At 38.1% G+C, this 19,258-nt stretch overlaps 1 protein-coding gene and 1 long non-coding RNA gene across 6 annotated transcripts in view; one reads left to right on the top strand and one right to left on the bottom strand.

Moving 5' to 3' along the window:
* LOC101699098 (uncharacterized) overlaps positions 1 to 18,315 on the top strand; it is a 104,051-nt gene extending 85,736 nt beyond the window's left edge. Inside the window, exon 5 of the long non-coding RNA XR_015441093.1 lies at positions 1,101 to 18,315. This is a non-coding gene — a long non-coding RNA (uncharacterized LOC101699098). The remainder of the gene's footprint in view (positions 1 to 1,100) is intronic.
* Fto (FTO alpha-ketoglutarate dependent dioxygenase) overlaps positions 1 to 19,258 on the bottom strand; it is a 399,271-nt gene that overhangs the window by 18,272 nt on the left and 361,741 nt on the right. The gene's annotated exons all lie outside the window — the stretch shown is intronic.

Below are 19,258 nucleotides of genomic sequence, written 5' to 3' on the forward strand. Positions count from 1 at the left end.
TACTTATACATTCATCTGTGGGTGAACACTTGAGTCATTTCCACCTGTGAATATAATGGCTTCAATGGACACCAGTGTACATATAGCTGTTTGGGTCACTTCTTTCAATTCTTTTGTGTATATACCTAGCAGTGGAATTGCTGGGTCATATATAATTCTATATTTACTTTTTTGATGAATCACCAAATTGTTTTCCAGAGGTGCTGTACCATTTTACATTCCCACCAGTAATCTACAAAGGCTCCAATTTCTTCACATCCTTGTCAACACTTGTTATATTTTGGCTTTAAAAAAATTACAGCAAGGCTAGTAAGTGTGAAGTAATCTCTCATTATGGTTCTGATTTGAATTTTCTAATAACATACCAAACATTTTCATACACTTGTCATTTGTATATCTCCTTTGGAAAAATATCAAATCCAGTCTTTCGTCCATTTTTAAATTGGGTTGTTTGTCTTTTTGTTATTGGTTTTTTTTTTTTTTTGGAGTTCTTTACATGGTGGAGATATTAAACTTTTATCAGATATATAATTTGCAGTATTTTCTCCCACTCTGCCAGTTGTCTTTTCACTTTCTTTGATAATGTTCTTTGATGCACAAAGTTTACAATTTTTGATGAAGCCCAGTTTATCATTTATTTTTTTCCTTGGATTCCATTAACTTTTTGTTTTGTTTTATTTTGAGACAGGATCTCATTATATAGTTCAGGCTGGCCTTGAACTCCCTGCAATTGTCCTGCTTCAGCCTGGGAAGTACTGGGATTACAGATGTGCAGCACTATGCCCGGCCAGATTCCATTAACTTGTGATAGTATCTCTCAGCTCCTCTTTTATAAGATGTAGATAAGCATGCTCAACATAAAAGACAGAGGCAATTAACAGCAATGAATCTGAATGAAAGGAACATGAGATAACCAGTATCTCATACACTCTGGGAGAACTATTTCCATATCTATCTGTGCCATTTTCAAGTCAGTTACTGGTTTTCAGTAAAGCAAAACCTCTACCTGACATCACTATTGTATTAGTCAGCTTTCCCAATGCTGGGACCAAATATCTGACACTTACAACTTAAAGGAGGAAATGGTTTATTTGGTTCAGTTTCAGTCCATGATTGCTGGTTCCAAAGCAAGAATATCACAGCGGAAGAGCATGGTGGAGCAAAGCTGCTAACTTCATGGAGGCCAGGAAGCAAAGCAGAGGAACAGCACCAGAGAGGAAGAAACCAGGGACCAGATACAGACTCCAAGGTCACGCCTCCATGACCCACAGACACACACAGAAGTGTGCTTTACTAACCTCATAAGCTCCCAAACCAATCAGGTTGACAATTAAACTTAACCCTCACAACCATTAACCCAATTTTGAGTTATGTCCTAACCCTAAATGTAATTAGTGTGAACTATTTTTAAAATATCCAGAATGTTTGATATCAACTGAAGTTTCCATTCTCCACTTCTATAAATTTTGTATCAGACTATGTGCCTTATTTCTTTCACTAACCCAGAGGAAACTGGTAGGCCTGATCTTTGCACTTTTTCTAGTCCAAAGGATTGATAGTATATGAGATCCCTAATGGAAAACTTCTCATGAGATTGAGAACTTAAACACTCTGGCAAAATCTCATCCTTTAAAAGATGCCATCTATTAGGTTTGTGGGGAGTGGTTATCAAGGCCATGTATGGATATACTAATTGGCAAGCCATTCTTTACATAAGTCACTGATGCCACTCTAAAACACAGATGTTGGAAAACAAGGCAAATGGAGAACTCAGTTCTGTATTATGTAGGAGAATACTGTGTATCATAAAGGCTATTCCAGTACACAGCTCGGGGGACACGGTCTGACCTGTATAACCGAATCTGTGTAACTAGAAACCTTAATGGGTATCTTAATGATATTTTCCTTTTTATAATAACCTTTACTTGGCCATTTCTGACAGCAGATTATCATTTTTTCCATAGTGAAGACATTTAATTCATTGCCATGTTTGGAATGCCTATTTATTTGTGGGGCCCTCAGGACAATAATATCTCATGACTGTTTTGTCCTTGCAATCAGAAAGTAAGTGTGGCTTGGTAAAAGAAATTCAAAAAAGTATTCTGAGCTGTCAGATCAGTATACACATTTTCAAAATTGTATCTGCAATAGCCAGCAAGCTGTTAAGACAATTATATTGAACAATCTTACTTTCAAATAGACACTGATGTTTTGCAAAAGTGCTTGTAATCTGGAAACCTGGAAACATCTTAAATGTCCATCATTGAGGGAATGATACTAAATTACAGTATATCCATAGTATGGAGTTCTCTGCAACAATTAAAAAGCATAGATTTATATGTTTTAACATGGAAAGATTTCCAAATACAAGACATATTATTGAGTGAAAAAAGAAATTTAGATATTGATTTGAATAGCATAATAACCATTTGCCTGTAGATACATCTATGTGTATAAAGGCATAGAATATTTGGAAAGACAAGAAAGTCTGAGATTGGGAGTAGCAGTGAATGAAAAGTTTAAATTTTTATAAAGAGAATATATTTGCATATTACTTGTGCAGTTAAAAACATGAATAAGGTTGGGTGAAATACAACCAGACCATAATTTACACTCCTGGTCATGAAATTTAACCTTACTCATGCCGGTTAAAAACAGATAAAGATACAAACGGTGGTGGTGAATAAAATTAAATACCTTAGCTAGGGAAGTGCATCAGTTGTTAAAGATTATAACTGCCTTCAGTTCTAATTTCCTTTCTAACTAATCAAAATCCTGTGAATTCAGCAAGAAGTAAATTCTTGGCTTGGTCAATTTGGAGCTTTGAAGTCAAATAGGTAAAACAATTCCTCTGAATCTTAAAGAGAAAATTTATCTACAACATTCTTCACTATTTTAATAAAGGCAGGGTCATTTGAGGATTGGAGTAGAAAAAGGGAGTTCTATTGATTGTCCATCTCATTTTCCCCAAACTTCTGCCACTGCAGTGAAACTGAGGTCTTGCAAGTGGAAAAGTGAAAATCAAGGAACAGTTACTATACTTACTTTAAACACCTAAGCTTTAAGGCTTTCGTTTCTTCTTGTCTACATGCCTGCTAAGAAAACTTGTCAAACCAACAAAGATGCAAAGTGGAAACATATATTTTTCTACCAAAAATGCTCTCAGGAATGGTTTCAGATATTCACATTTGTTTTCTAAGTAACTGTACTAACCAACTTTTCTCATCCACTGTGCAGCCCCTGGCATGTTTCTTGGGCCCCTCAAGGCACACATGCTCAAACAGGGCCTGGTCAGAGCTGCCCAAGTTCCCAGCAAGCACTGAAGACCCGGGAAGGCCTGGGGCTCTCCATCTTCAGAACACCCACACAACAGGCCTGAGCACATTCTTAGCAAGGCCCCCAAAAAAGGCAACAGCATTTCATCCTGTGGCTGATGTTGTTTTTCCCTTCTGGGGAAAGGCAGCCTAGCAGAGTCCTTGGGGATGTGGAGGGGCTTGGGAAAACACACTTCCCCCCTTCAGTTCACGACCCCTCCCCTGACTCTCTGCTTTTAGGCACCTTTGTTGCTAAAGGCATTTAACTTTAATTCCATTTGACTTCAATTGTGTCCAAATTACTGTAAAAAGGAAGAAGACAACAAGCTGTAAATATGAAGAGAGACAGAAAATCATTGAGAATCCTGCCTTTATGAATATTTGATGAAGAAAGGTTAGATCCATAGCTGGTAAATTATAAGAAATTATGTCCATCATGTGACTCTGTCAGCAAAGGTTAATACAAATGGGTTGGGACTTAGTTGGGATGACAACGCAGATTAAAAAAGATTTGTCCTGTCCTCACTGCAATTAGTTTTTCTCCTATTATTAGTGTAATAGAGTTGATCATTAGGATTATGGCAACAGAACGACTGCTCAGTGAAATCATTTTGTTTTTCAGACTATCATTGCATTTTCACAATAAATTTTTCATCTCTGCTAATCTTGCCCTTAATTGTGTGGCTGCTGTGGGCAGGATCCAATTATTAACTCTTTTGATCCTACAATGCCCCTGCTATCAAGTACGCTGATTATATGCAGACTGAATGGGCAATACTACATTTTTCTGCAGCTGGATACATGCATCTTGTGGTTCATTTAGTGCAAGCAGAAAAATGGTTATTTTGCTCAAATAACAGCTCCAGTCAAGTGTGAAATTGTATATAATTGTGTTATAGGATTTTGCCCAGGTTAAAGGGCTTCTTGGGGCTTCCATTATGAACCTCATTTCTCAGGTATTTATGATTTGTTTTCCACCTTTTAAAAATTTGAATTAGGTTTAACATGCTTTGCCTGCAGGCTTTATTGTTATTATTTTATTATTATTATTTTGCAAAGGGGATTAAGGTAGTCACCTTGCATTCTTTGTACCAAGGTGGAGAATGTAATTGGTGTCAAGCACAGTAAGCTGGAATGTAGAACAAATGGCAGTATAGACCCCAGTGGCTGAAGGCATAATTTGTCCAAGTGGTAGTCTGGATGTGCAAGGGTGTCTCTTTCTCCTTTCAACAAGGCCAAAGAGCTTGGAGACTGAAGCCAGAGAGAGGTGGGGTGAAAAAGCAACAACTAAAGATAGACAATACAAGGGTTTTTAAGCTTTTAGATATTCCAGAGCAAGCTCTATACCGACAACTTGCAAACAAACTTCAATGCTTTTTTCTCAGGACTAGGTTTATTTATCATCTCTATGCTCCTTCTGGAAAATTCCAGTGCCTTGTCCTAAGGCCGCCCTTTCTTCAATACCTATACTCCATGAATTATATGCCTTGCATGAAGGTGCTGTATACTTTTCAAATAAAAGATATGGCTGAGGGGATGTTTGAAGATTGGTATAGCACAAGGAGAAAGTCAAATATGATCACTGCCATGGAGGGCATGTAAAGGAGGGAAAGATTTAGAGATTAGAGCAGTGATGGCTTTGACCTTTCAATGATACAAATAGTCCACTGCAGCATGCATGCAGTAGGTTCACCACCACTGGACTAGAGTATACTCACAGTAGAAAGGTAAATTAAACAAAAATCTAAACATATAAACATGAAACATGCCAATAAATCAAGAGACCTTAGAGGCCCCAAACAAGAAGGCAAAAGAGTTTTCTTCCAAATCTAAATAAGGCTAGAAAAATGGCTAAGTAGGGGGAAAGTGTCTTGGGAAGGGTTAAATGTGACATTCAAAACAATAATTGGAATTGTCATGCCTGTAGCAATCTCACCATAGAAGCAGTGTCTTAGCAAGGCCCACTGAGAGTTCCTCCCAACAGAAGTATTACTCTGTTCACAATTGCAGTCATCCAAAAGTAGGTAATTTAACACATCAGGGAGCCTGCTGGATTATCAGATCAACTAATCAATAGCATTGACCATATTTCTGCCTAAAAGCATGGGGAAACAGTGAGTAAGGCACCAAAGCAGACAGGATCTTTGCCAATACATTACCTTGGACCTTTGACTTCTGGCAAGGGCCCAAGAGGCACATGACTTTTCTTCCCAAGACCTGGGATTTTCTGCCTAAGTGATTCTGACCTGCTTGAGTTGAGTCAATTGCATCCTTCATCAGGAATCAGTACAGGGGACATATGCAAATAGCAAAGACCCAGTCTCCCAGGCATCTGAAGCAGCATGCTGGGTCATTCCATTACCCCTCTCAGCAGCCCTCTCTTTCAGAACCTGTAAATCTCAGCTGTGTGTGCCCAATATCACTGGACTCAGTGGGATACAAATGGCTTCTCCATGTATCTGCATTGCTCCTGAGACCTGAGTCACCTGAAGAGTTCTGTCCCCTCTGTGTGACCTACACCTGGTGGCTCTGAAAAGACATTTTGGCCACTCTCAAATCAGTGAATTTAATGCTCCAGAAAGCAACAAGATTTCATCACTGAGAATGAAGCTAACTCAGAGAGACAAAGAGTATACAATGTTCATGCCCCTACATCTATAAAAGAGCCTTTGGGGTGATATGGAACCTAAGTCATCAAATCCACACCAAATATGCTTTGTGGAATCTGGCATCTACCCAAATGTGTTCTTCTTGGCAAAGTAATCTGTATGCAGGGTATCCCCAAATATCAGGATGAACTCTATCTTTACAAACCCTGAACTACAAAAGGACTGTCAAAGGAAGGGGATGGCCATGTATTAAATACCGGCTATGAATCAGTTACTCCATTTTTTTTCACTGAATTCTGTTTATATAATTCAAAGTTTATTGATAAGGAAACTAAGGCTCAAAGAAATTAAATAATATCCCAAGAACACAGAGGCAGTGCAAGAAAAGACTGAGATTCAAACAGGGCCTGCCAGCCCTACCCCAAACTCTTTGTACCACCCAGTATGGTCTTGTTTGCAGAAGGGAACAAAATACAGCTTACCAAATGGTGTAAAGGCAAACAGAATACCAACCCATGAACCTCCTAAAATCCTGGAGAATACTATGGCTGGGTAGTGGCATATTTGAGAAAACACCAGTGTTGGTGTTTCATTCTCAAATAGGACATAGAGCGGTGGCAGTGGATATGTATAAAACTGGGACCGAAAGAGGTAAAATGCTGCACTTATTTGGAAATGGATCCTTCATAGTCCACATCGGTACTAGCCATTGGGCTCAGTAACCATGACAAAGCCAAGGTTTTCTTGAACTGGCATATTATTGTAGTCTGCCTGGCTGTGCTGTAACTATTTCAAGGACTATTAAATTAAACCCTGGAGACAGTTTCCCTTAAGATAAAGAGCATGCTTTTTATTGTGTCATCAAAGGAGACCAGAAAACCTGAAGCTTTCAGCTTTAAAGACAACATAATGAGATCAGAGATTTTGCTTGCAAAGAAATTAACTTTCGGTTAATTAATGAAAGTAACCTTAAACAGCGGGCGTGTTGCCAACAACCAGGACACTATAATAAAAAGGGGGAGAGGGGAGATAATGGGCTGCTTTCAAGGGGCCAGGGCTCAGCAGCCCAGAAAAGAAATTTGATGAGGATGCTTCTTGTAAATTTGATCTCAAATTCTTAAGATGAACAAATAATAGCCTTATCTGTAATAAAGTCTGCTACAAATGCTTTCTTTTCCCCCATAATTTTCTGTTCAATTTAGATAGAAGATTTAATTAGATGTTGGTGAAACACCAGTTATTTAATAAAATCCTTAATAAAAATCTAATCTATGTTACATAGAAAAACCACTGTAACATAATCACAATTTTAAAAATACATTTTAGAGTACTTACTTTTTACAATTAAGAAAATATATGTATGTGACATGTTTTATTTTCCATACAAGGTGAAGGGTAAGAAGGCAAAAGTAGCAATAAAAACAAAGCCCTCAAATCACAATCCTTTTTCTTTTCTAATAAAGTTTGTTTTAAAAGGTTTTCTTTTGTTAATTGCAACCCAAAGGGGTACTTGAACCTGAATGAAAAAAATGAAGAAGGGTCGTGCCTATCTTATAAAGTTTTAAAATTAAAATTTGGTGACCATAAGAAATGGACTTTAAAGTTTTAAGGATTTATAAAACTGTAAGAGATAAGCTACTTCTGATCAACTGAATTGCAATTTTATCACTTAGATTATCAGCCAACCCTGAAGTGGAGATAAAGGCTCTCCTCTAACTAAGTTTCTGGAAGTATGTAACTTCTAAAAGAGTGTTACACGGTAATGGAACACGAGTGACCCATAACATGTATTAAAGCAAAGTCAGGGACATTTTGGGGATGTCCTTCATTTTCTCGAAAAGGGAGAATTCTGGACTGGACAGCCAGGGCCTCAGATTTCACTAACATGGCAATTCTTGGAGGTCATGCTTCCAACATAAAACTTCAGGAAGGGAGGGGATGATGGTGGTTTCCACCTGGGGTTGCTCTTAAGTTCCCAGGGTCTAGAACAAATTCAAGAGGGACTGAGTCCACACTATTTGAGGCATCAAGTGTTCTGCTCCTGACAGATTTACTGGGAGGGTAGATACTTTGGAAAGAGTGATACCAACCTTGATTCAGATTGAATTTAAATTGAATTTCAAAAAAAAGCCATGTCCTTTTTTTTACTTGATGATGCAGTTCCCAGGCCTCTGCATAATTATTTAGATAGAAGAATCTGATTGAATTTCTCTAGTGATAAGCAGGGTGGTAGGTGGAGTCTCACTAGGGTGGAAGAGCTAAATTTCCCTGTCTGAAGCAGGATATAGATGCTGGTGAAACTTAGTCTGTTTCTCTGCTATGTCCCCACTGACCTGGCACTAGAATTAACAGGGCTATTGAACAAACTCTATGTCCTTGGCCAGGATCATGTGGCATCTCTGCTCATATCTGATTTGGAAAGGTCATTATTTAATGCATCTCGATGTTGTGATCATCCAGATTTAATCACCAGGATGGGGTTCTGGTGGCTTCTACTGTATATAAATTTAAATAATGGCCCCTCCTCCACGAAGGAAGGAAAGTCCATAGACTTTGCCCATCTGTTCCATGAGGCTGTTCATTTTGAGTTTCTGATTAGATGCCTCCTGCTATTCCTATACATAACATAATCTCCAAACAAAGCCATAGTGTTTGGGAGCATTTAATGATTTATAGTGCTTGTTATTTTTGCTTCAAAGCTGATTCTTCTTTGGCTATGAGACAGAGCCTGGCGTGCACTGAACACAGCCAGTGCTGATTTAGATACACTGTGCATAAGAGGCAGTCTCCTGGGCACTCTGGGGCCACACAACCACTCAAGAATGTGTCCTGATTCAGTATCAGATTGCATTTCCTTTCTGTGTCTGCTACACCAATATCCACACAGCCAGCTCGGTCACCCATAGGAGCCCAAACCCAGACTCGGCTGGAGGACAAGAAAAGTTGGAGATCTGTCATGGGATTCATGGGAAAAGCAATGGGGATACACTTAGAAAACTGCAAATAATATCTAATTGCCTCCTTTGCGGAGGGGTGAGACTGTTCCATGAGCTCCTATTCTTGAATCTCTTTCCAGTCTGTGCTGATTTCTGTCAGTCACCTCTTCTCTCTCCCTTCTATAAGTTGACTTCTTTGTATCTTTGCCATACAGGGGGACAAGGGACACATTCTTTTGTTAAAAAAAATGTTGATGCACTTCCAAGTCTGAAAAGCAAAAGGAGGAAAAACAAAACAAAATACCCTCAACTCTTCATGGTATGAAGCACACAGGCAGTCTCTGAAGCTTTCTTAAATATTAACATTATAATTAGGAGACATGGGGCTTTGCTCCACTTCTGATTTTCACACAACATCCTGCCTCACCAGGATCTTTTGGAGCTTGTGATGTCTCCAAGCACGAGCTGTTCTTCCAGAGGATGTTGACTTTTGTGGTCTATTAAGCAAGCAATGCATAACTCAAAGTCTACCCTTCCAGGCGTAGAGCATTGACACAAATGCTGCAGGCCAAACGGTACACAACTCAGTCCCTTTTCCCATGAGCTTTGGTGAAGAGAATTCTCAGTAACAGGACAAGAGTAACAGGCTCTACTGTTGAAATAATTACTAATCAGGTAGCAAAAATTAAGGAGACTGATGCTCTTTGTGCTGCTGGGGAAGTCACCAAGGCTCTTGGGTTGCCAGGTCCTTCTGACTGATACTCAAGGTGACCCACCTTATGGCTCCCTGGTGTTGCTAACAGAGTTCCCTACCCATTGGCAGATTCATCGCAGTTGTTGAGACTCTGAACTTTGAAGTCCAAGAGAGGCTTGGGTTGGAGTTTTGGCAAAACTTCACTTTTTCCTCAATTGTAAGGGAGGACACAAATGTTTATTTCACTGAGTCCATAATGAGATCATGAAAGTCAAGCATACAGCACAATGTCTGCCACTTAGTAACTAGCTCAATCAATGACAACTATTATAACTAGCATGGTATCCTCCCCAGAGCCTGGTGACTGAAAGCTGTGACTACTTTTGTGACAGTCTATTACTGTCTTTTAATATTCTGGAAATTATTAGCCCTCTTTGATATTCCAAAGCATGAAAACCATCCTGTGGTTGGCATTGAGAGCCATCAACAGTTAAAATGGGAATGGTTTAAGGCTCTGGAGCAGAGGTGACAAAATGGCACCTCAAGGGCCACATTTTGCTATAGACATTTATTGTGACCCTAACAATATTGACTCGTGCAAATTTTTAAAATATGAATTGGTTAAAAAGAAGGAGGAGGAGGAGGGGGAGAATGAGAAAGAGAAGGAGAAGAAGGAATCCAGAGGGTTCATTTAAAAATCTAGCTTTTTGGCTTCACTGAAAAAATGGAAAGACCTGCTTATCTGGAGCACTCTTCCTCCATGATAATAACTGGCCAGAGCTGGGCAGTGGCGGACTCCTTCCCACAGAACACATACACTCCCATGTGAAATAAGTCTCACCTTTCTCAGCTTGGCCTGCCTGCTCACTTTACTAGGCTGTAAAGCACCAGGCCATTTAGTCTTGGCCTTAGCAATCTGTAGATGGTTATCTGCCTTCTTCCACAATTCTGCCATTTTGCTTTAGCATAATGTCAGGAGTTCCCTCTATCCCACAATAGTTACTTGACTGGCATCTACATGTTTTTCTCATATTGATCACTAATAGTCTGTCTATGATTTGTGGTCATTCTCTAACTCTAGTAAAGTTTATCAAAATATTTCCTTCTGTGGCTTCTGCCCTGGCTTCACTTGGAGGCCTGTTTAGGCACAGAGTATATGGAAAAATACCAGCTCATAAAGCTCAGAATCAAGCTTCATTCTTGGTTTGGCCATCCTGTGCCTGTATTACCTTACTACCATTGGTTATCTCATCAGTACTGTATTTACTAGGTATTCATAAATGCTACCCCACCACCAAAACAGACCCAGCATATCTGACAGCTAAGTAGAGGATTTTTTATATTCCCCTTCTTCTTCACAAAACTATTTTCCATACCAATAATATAACATTAGTAATTTTAAAATGTATTCTATACTCTTAAAACAACTGCTTTACAGTTAAATAATTTGAAACCAAAAACATTTTTAAAATTCAACAAAATATTATATGAATGGAACTAAATTTTTCATTTAGCAAATGAAAATGTAATACTTGGTAGTTTGTAATAGTTCTTCTGTTTTAAATTGTAAACAAAAATAAAAACTTTAAGTAGTCACACGGTATGATGTCTTCATTTTAATCACCATCACTGTTTATTTTGAGTGTAGGAGTCATCATAATGGTTGGAGAAACAAACTACACAAACCTGAAGTGAGTACAAATAATTCCAAATGGTAATAAAGATATACTTCAAACAAATGCCATGAAGCCAGGTCTACATGTGACAGCAGCTGACTGTGTAACTGAGAATTCTCTGAATACATCTATGTAGAATACTATGTTTATTAAAAGATATGTCACTAAAATGTGTTAATTTGAAGCACATATTATATACACTAAGCTTTATGTACAGCTTTATATGTACATGAAGCATATATATACATACATATGTATGTATTAGTAAACTTTAGGAATAATTTTAGAAATTGTTCAGCACTAAGATCAAGGAGTCATCAATCACTGATATTATTCTGAACTGCTGAATAATGATAATTTTTAAAAAGACCAATTCAAGTTTTATTATTGTTTTTAAAATTTCCAATAGACAGTGCACTCCCTGTACTGCCAACATGGAAAGCAAAGAAAAGCGGGAGTTGAGATGGACTACTCCCACTGCCCTGTCCTTGGTATCTCACCCTCGCTATCTGCTTCATTCAGCTCCCCATCTCTCCCTCTCTGCACTAGATGATTTCTGCAAGCATGAGCACTTGCCTGACTGGCTGAATGGACCCGATAAACTGTCTTTCCTGTCTAGCTCAACTCTTGGCACAAACTCTATACTATCCTACTGCTGCCTACATTTCAAAATGGCAATCATATGGTAAGCATCATTTTGGTTAGAGCTTGGTAGGGGAATACTTAGCCTTCCATGTGCTTAAGAGGTGAAACTAGAGGGAAACTGCTCAAGGCAGTGGATGCATTACAAAGGACAACCAAGTCTTACTAATACCAGCTACAAAAGATAACTCTGCAGGTGTTGGGCTTGGTCTGCATCTATTCAGCTCCCAAAGGCAGCTTCAGGATTCAAGATGTCCATTTCTTAGGATAGTATATTGCCCAATAGCAAAATGTATGCTCTTTAGTTCTGAGCTGTCAATAAAATCATATGGCCATGTGAGGGCTTTCTCCAGTGCAGTCTAATATAGAATGCTTATCTTATTCAGGCACAACATCAGCTTTTAATATCTCACTAAATCTGCAAATCAATCCATGATTTTTAAGATTTCTCTGACAGCAATTTTAGGCTGCAGTTTCTTTATATGTGACAATAATGGTGATTATTTAACTTGATCAGTTAATCACATATATCAAATAATCACATGGGCCAGTTAGCCAATATTATTTTCCTCTGCTTATCCTTAAAATCTTGGCCCACTATTATAAGATACAAGAGCAGTGGTGATTATGCTGCATCATTCAGGAAAATCAAGCCAGAGGTTCAATATTTAATTCTAAATCCTAACCATTTATTAACAAAGGTGGCTCAATTTATTCATGTTCAGTAAGGAATAATAATCCTAACCTTTTACTCCTTTTCAAATGATATAATAGTAGGGAAGTATTTTAAAGTGTGGCTTTGATGGGCCAAGATAATCATTGTATCTTTTTTTTTTGTCACTATAATCTAACAAAACATCAGTATCCATCCATACATGTTGCTTAATTCCACATGTAATTTATATGTACATAATATATACACATGAAGTATGTATATACACATACATGCATAAACACATATGCATAACAAACACACATAAGTATATAAAATATGAAGAACAAGCTGTCATAGACAGTTTCAATAGTGGATACTTAACTCTATGTTAGAAGAACAGTATTCAAATGATTTCCTGTTATTCTTTTCCATCCTTTGTGGAATTCAAATGCTGCCCTTTTCTGTAGAGCTACTGTTTCTAGGATGTTGCTCTGAAAAAATCTGGGCCACCTGGAAAGATTTTCTAAAGTGACTCCTTTATTCTCATGAAGAGGAGAAAGGCAGGTTAATCATCTATTGACTCCTCTGTCTTATTACTAGCATAAAGCTCTGGCTTTGCTAAATTTCCTCTTTGGAGTTACCTAACAAACATACATCACCAGGAGGTGCAGATAAAGATCGAAAGATTAAGCTTTGTCACTCAAATGATAATTAAAAAGAGTATTTTAAACACACTGTAAATATACACAAGCCATCATAAAATCATCAAAACCCTGCCAGTACTCACCACCTCTAGAATATATAGATTATCAGGGAGAGGGATATTGATGTTAAGTCCTGCTTGTATTGGAAGATTGTCATTAACTGTCCCAAGCCTGCACTCAGTCAGCCACCTGAGCTAGAGGAAGATGAGGAATCTGGCCTCCCATATTCTGGTGGAAGATTAGTGGGATTTGGAACCAGCACTTTAATATGCATTTAATTGTGATTCTTTTCTATTCAACTCCAAGGTTCCTTGATATTTATTATTCCAAGAACTGTAAATAAAAACAGAATAGAATTCTGTTGTCTTCTCTGTAAAAAATAATTTCATATAAAGCAAAGATTCAGTAGAGCAGATTAATTTCTTCTAGAAATTTCATTTATAACATGTCACAAAAAGATACATGAATCCATGTATATTAGAAGCATACAGTAACATCACCTTTCATAAAAAGAAAAGCTTGTCATCACAATCTTATTAGGATGTCATGCATTGCTAAACTGGTAAAATATTTCTGTATATTCCAATTAGTGCAACCATTTCCTGGCACAGAAATTACAGTGAAAACTATTTTCTTCTTTAAAAAGTCCTTTCTACTGGGAACTAATCCTTTGTTTGACAATTCAGAGAATGTTATTTAGAGATTTTAATTGCTCAGTTGATCTGTGGCTAGATCTCAATAATCAAAACAATAAAATTGTTGGCTTTTTTTTCCTTGACAACTGTAATAAAATGCTGGTAGTGTCCTGGGATAGTTAACCCGAGCTGGATTGACACTGTCAGATTCTTTTTCATATATCTTTTTTATCAGAGCAAAACAGCAATTTTTTAAAAGTAAAAAGCACATTAATACATTGCCTTTATCAATAGATATTCCAAATATTACTAATGTCTACATGAAAATTTCAATCTGATTGTCTGTAACAATCTGATTATCTATAAAAGGGCTACAATTCTTAATTAAAAAGAAACATTTCTTTAAATCAATTGGGAGAAGCCTAACAGTCCAATAAAAATGGCCAAAAGACATAGGCAAACACTTCACAAAAGAAGAAATATAAACAGTCATTAAATATAAGGAAATAGTTCTACCTCATTAGTAATCAAAACAATACAGATAAAATCAATGGCAGACCAGCTTTTTAAAATCTATCAGACTGAGTTTATACAAACACACTTTGCAGTGCTGGTAAAGGTACAGGAAAACAGTATGCTCATAGGCTGTTGGGGGATCCTATACTGATTCCACTTTTTGGAAGAATATTTTGGTAATATGTGCTAAAAACCTTAAATATTCTTTGACGCAGTCATTCAATTTCTAGGAGTTCAACCTAAGGTAATAAAGATTCACACAAAGTTTTTAGACAAGGATATTCATCCCAGTATTTTATATGACAGGAAAAAAATAAAAAACAATTTAAATGTCTAATAATAGAATAAAAGTTAAATAAATTATGGTATATCCTTACAAAGGAATTGTAGTTTCCATAATAATCATCTTCCCAAGGAATATTTAAAGATCAAAAACTAATCGTGCTACAGAAACTAAACAGAAGCAGGTTATAAAATGTGAGGGTCCTAATTGTGCTGTAACAAGTATATATGCACTGAAAAAAAGACTAAGAGATAATACTCATAGTGGGAGAGAAAATATTCATAGTGGTACTTCAGAGTGGGTTACAGGAAACTTTCATATTTTATACTTTTCTGAATGTTCAAAAACTTTTAAATTAGCACAGATTAAATGCTGATCTAAAACATGTTAATTGAAAATGCAAACCCAGAAATACTGAGCTTTAAAAATGTTTCCTACCATATTTTCTAAGTCACTTATTTGGCTAAAGAAAAGTATACTTAGATCTAATTAAGTTTCTTTCTTTTTTTTTTTTTTTGAGAAGAGTTTGGAGTTTCATCACAATGAAAAATTTCACAGAAATGTGGAAAAGGAATTTCAGAAGTTTAGAGCTGGTGGTTCGTGTGACTGTCTAAGCCTGAGAAACTTCTGGACAAGATGTAGAACTCCCAGGACATGGTGCCAAAGGAAGCTGAACAGACAATTGGTGATTAACAACAGCTGATAGAAGCACAAGTCAGCCCTGAAATTATAGTCGATTTTGATTTTAAAATTCCATAAATGGGGAAATTCTTACTTTAGATACTCATGTTAACAAAGAGCTTTTCCCAGCAGTCATTAGCTTTCCCATCCCCACCTTCTCAAGCCCAAAACACACACATCACGGAGGGATGACTTTCTGGTTTCCTTTCTCAGTGATGACAAAGAAGCCACTGGCATTAACTCAGGGACAAAACATTACTGAACATCTAGGCCTGACCATAAAGATCATCATGACTCTGCTTAGATGGGATGTTTCAGTCTTAGGATTTTTTATTCTGAGAGTGAAATTAACTAATTTTCTTACTAAAGAGTCAGAGCAGAGAGACATCATAGTCTCTAACTTAATCTGCTTCCTGCTCAGCATCCTTGAGTCTACATTGTCTCCTTTCTACTGAATTTCATTTGGGAAGAATGAAAGGATTGTCCTGCTCCTTGTGAAAGTCATCTTTTCTGGTCCACTTGAAGGATGTGGAGGTGGAAAACGCAGGGGAGAAGCATTATGTATGAGAGGAAGATAAATGAGTTTTTGATGGATCAACAATTATTGGTTCATTTGTTAAGCACCTACTGTGTGCTGTGTTTTATCTCATTCGTGCCTTATCTCACTTGATTTCATGTATCCAAGTATACCAAACTATAGCCTTATAAAGTCCTTCTCTGCTCCCACATAAGCTGCAACCCACATAATTCTTTTTGTTAATATTAAAGAAGATTTCAAAACACCAAGTTTAAGAAGTAGTTGAACGATGGGTTCCTTCATTTCTAGTACTAGGGGATGATTCAGACCTGTGTCCAGTGGCAGAAGGCATAAAAAGTGGGCAGCTCTTCCTTTTGGACTAGTCAGAGGGAAGTGCTTCTAAGACAGGAAACCCTTGTAGTCCCTCTTCTGGCACAGGGAGGAGACTGGCAGGGTATGGGAGAAGGGTATGAGGCTACAGCCTACAGAAAGGGTGATGAGCAGTAGGCCTCTGAACCATGCCTAACAACTGGACTTCTGAATGTGCTTTTCTTTCAAAGCTCAAGATTTTCCAATTCTGGGGCTGGGGATTTAGCTCAGTGGTGCCGATGCCTGCCTCAAAAGCACAAGGTCCTGTGTTTGATCCCTAGGACCAAAAAAAAGTTTTCCAATTCTGATGAGGAGCAGAATCCTTCCCCATCTGCTTAAGCCCACCAGTTCCCCCATGACTGCCAGCGAAGTGGCTGCAGTACAAATGACTGCAAGGAAGGCTTTCTGCCTGGTCACCCCTTCAGCAGGAGATGACTGGCTTTCTCTGTAGTGCTCAGTGAGCCACCATGGATGCCTCATTAGAATGTGAGACATTCCTGCCAGCCCTGGGCTCTGGCTGCCGTCTGCCTGTGGTCTGCATGTGCAGTTGTGACAGACGGCTGAGAATGCTGCCTTCCACTGAAGACCAAGTACATGATCCACTGCAGTTAATCAATAGGATAATGGAATGAATCAATAGGAAAGATTTTTAGAAGGTCTTAATTAAAGAAACACTTGCAGATACAAATGATGTCTTCAATCTATTGATAGTGCCAAGGTGAAGGGTTAAACACAAACAAAACCATCAACTTTATTTTGCCGGCATGCCTTCCACAAGAGAACAACCCAGAAGCCTCCTGGCCCCAGGGTCGGCCCATTAATCAGTCCCTTGTCAATTGCATGGCCACACTGTATGGGAAAATTACTCTATGATCAAAAATTTTAATTACTAAACAGCAGCTCAAAATAAAAATGAAAAATAGAAATTGGAACCCCATTTGGCCTTCTTTTGCTCTTGAAGTGGGGGCAGCATCCCACTTAAAAACTGGTTCTGTGGACAAATCCTCCTTCCAGTGAGATGCATAGAATTAGAACAATTAAAGAAAGCCTAAATTGATGGATCCCATCTAGCCAGGGGAATTCTCTGATGGGCCTTCTGCTCAAACATGTTACATCGATACTTTTTGATTCCCCAGACAGTCCTGCTTGAGGTACTGGTTTAAAGAGACATCAATCTGTGATGTCAGCATTTATCTAATGAACCTTCAAAAATCAATGTCCAGGATGGCCTGTTACATGCAAGCACCCAATTTGTCCACTCTCAGCTTTATGGTTAAACCTACAGCCATAATGACAGTAAAAATGGACTCAAGTGGTCAGGAGGGATGATTAGATAAGAAGAGGCTGTGATTACAAAATTAGTTTCAACTTGAAGAATTCAAATGATACAGGAACAGAACAAGGAAGCCAAGATGCCCTTCTGAACCTTCCAAGGGCCTCCGAACTCCTCCATACATACTCATCCTAAAACAATCTGTTAACACCATTCTCCTTAAAAACTTACCTTTCCTTAGCAATTTCCATTTCTTTACTGTTGTCTGACAGGATTTTGGTCTCACCCCTGTCAGCTATGGCAATTTTCTGCTTTTTGGGATTCCCATTTAGCTCCACTCAACAGGAGGCTTGTGCTTAGTTCTTCTCTTGTTAGTGTTTATGCTCAACTCATCCTCACCCTTCTGTTAACAGAACTCCTTGACATGGATATCTTGACACTCTAACAGGCAGAAGAGAGGGCCTAAGTTTGTTTCACTTCTTTTTGCTTCTTCAAAATAAATTGGACTGTACTGGCTGCCAGGAGGCTGAGCTATTTCAAACACACAACTTGGGGTGACAGCTATGCCATTCACAATGCCAGTATTTGCCCTGCCTTATCAGCTTGGCTTTTGTTTGCTACAGTTCTCTCTCTCTTGACCTAAAGTCAGTCTTGAGAGCAAGTGTGGAGCTTAGTCAGTTGTTTAGGAAGTGTTGTGTGGACTGAATTCGTTGTACGACTCCTGTCTGTCTCCTTGCATGCAGCTTTCAGCAGTCTCTCTTGCTGACTTTGAGTCCAATTAAATTACAATGAAAGGTACCATGATTTCATTTGCTTGGATTGTCACATTTCAGAAGTTCAGTAGCCTGCAAAATGTTCGCTGTCTCTCATTAAGCAGGTTCCAGCAACTGTGTAAAGTCTCTAATTTAGCTGCTCTTTATACTGTGCTCTCAGCCCTGAAGATGGCTGCCTGCAGGGAAGAATTCCAGGCCATCCATGCTCTTAGGAAGTCTTTCTGACTAGCAAAATGACTCTATGACAAAAATTAGGTGCTCCTGTAAGGATTCCTATGAGGTTTCAAGTGATTCTCCGGAATAATGCTTCTTTTAAATACAAGACGTGTGTGTTTGTGCAAGAGGGACAAACTGTATACTAAAGAATCTTTGAGTATGGTGACCATATTTTCAGAACCATGAATAAAGAACTATAATGTGCTTTCCTGATATATTTAAAACCCTTAAAAATATAAAAATAAGTTTCTACCTAGATCTATATTTAAAAATTAAGTGCCTCAAACCAAAAAGTGCTATTTAAAATCAGGTTGTTTTAGAGAATTTGATATGTAATAGACCAGCTAGATCTCAACTGAGTCTCACTTGGGCTTAAAGAGAAAAATGTTCATTTAGTGGACTGTGTTTATGTTAACTTCCACTGTAGCTGTGGTTTGATGAGGAAATTGCTACATGGATATTCAAATGACGAATAACATTTATTGATTGCTCAATAGATGCCAGGCACTATGTTGAAAGCTTTGTATACCATCTTGTTTAATCTTCTCAATAACCCATTTTCCAGATGAACAGACTGAGACCCAAAGTTAAGTAACTTGTTCAAAATCATAGCGGGCAAAAGAAAGAACCAAGAACCAATCCTAGGCTTGTCTGTTTCCAAAGCTCTTCTTCCTGCCCATTTTGTACTTCTGCTTCAGAAGCAAGGCTGGCACAGTCTCCACTGGATTCACAAACGCAAATTGGCAGGTGTATGGTAGTAGGAGG

Source organism: Heterocephalus glaber, unplaced genomic scaffold (genome assembly GCF_053883595.1).
Source record: "Heterocephalus glaber isolate CG9 unplaced genomic scaffold, H.glaber_assembly_v1.0 deba00000071, whole genome shotgun sequence".
Taxonomy (NCBI): Eukaryota; Metazoa; Chordata; class Mammalia; order Rodentia; family Bathyergidae; genus Heterocephalus; species Heterocephalus glaber.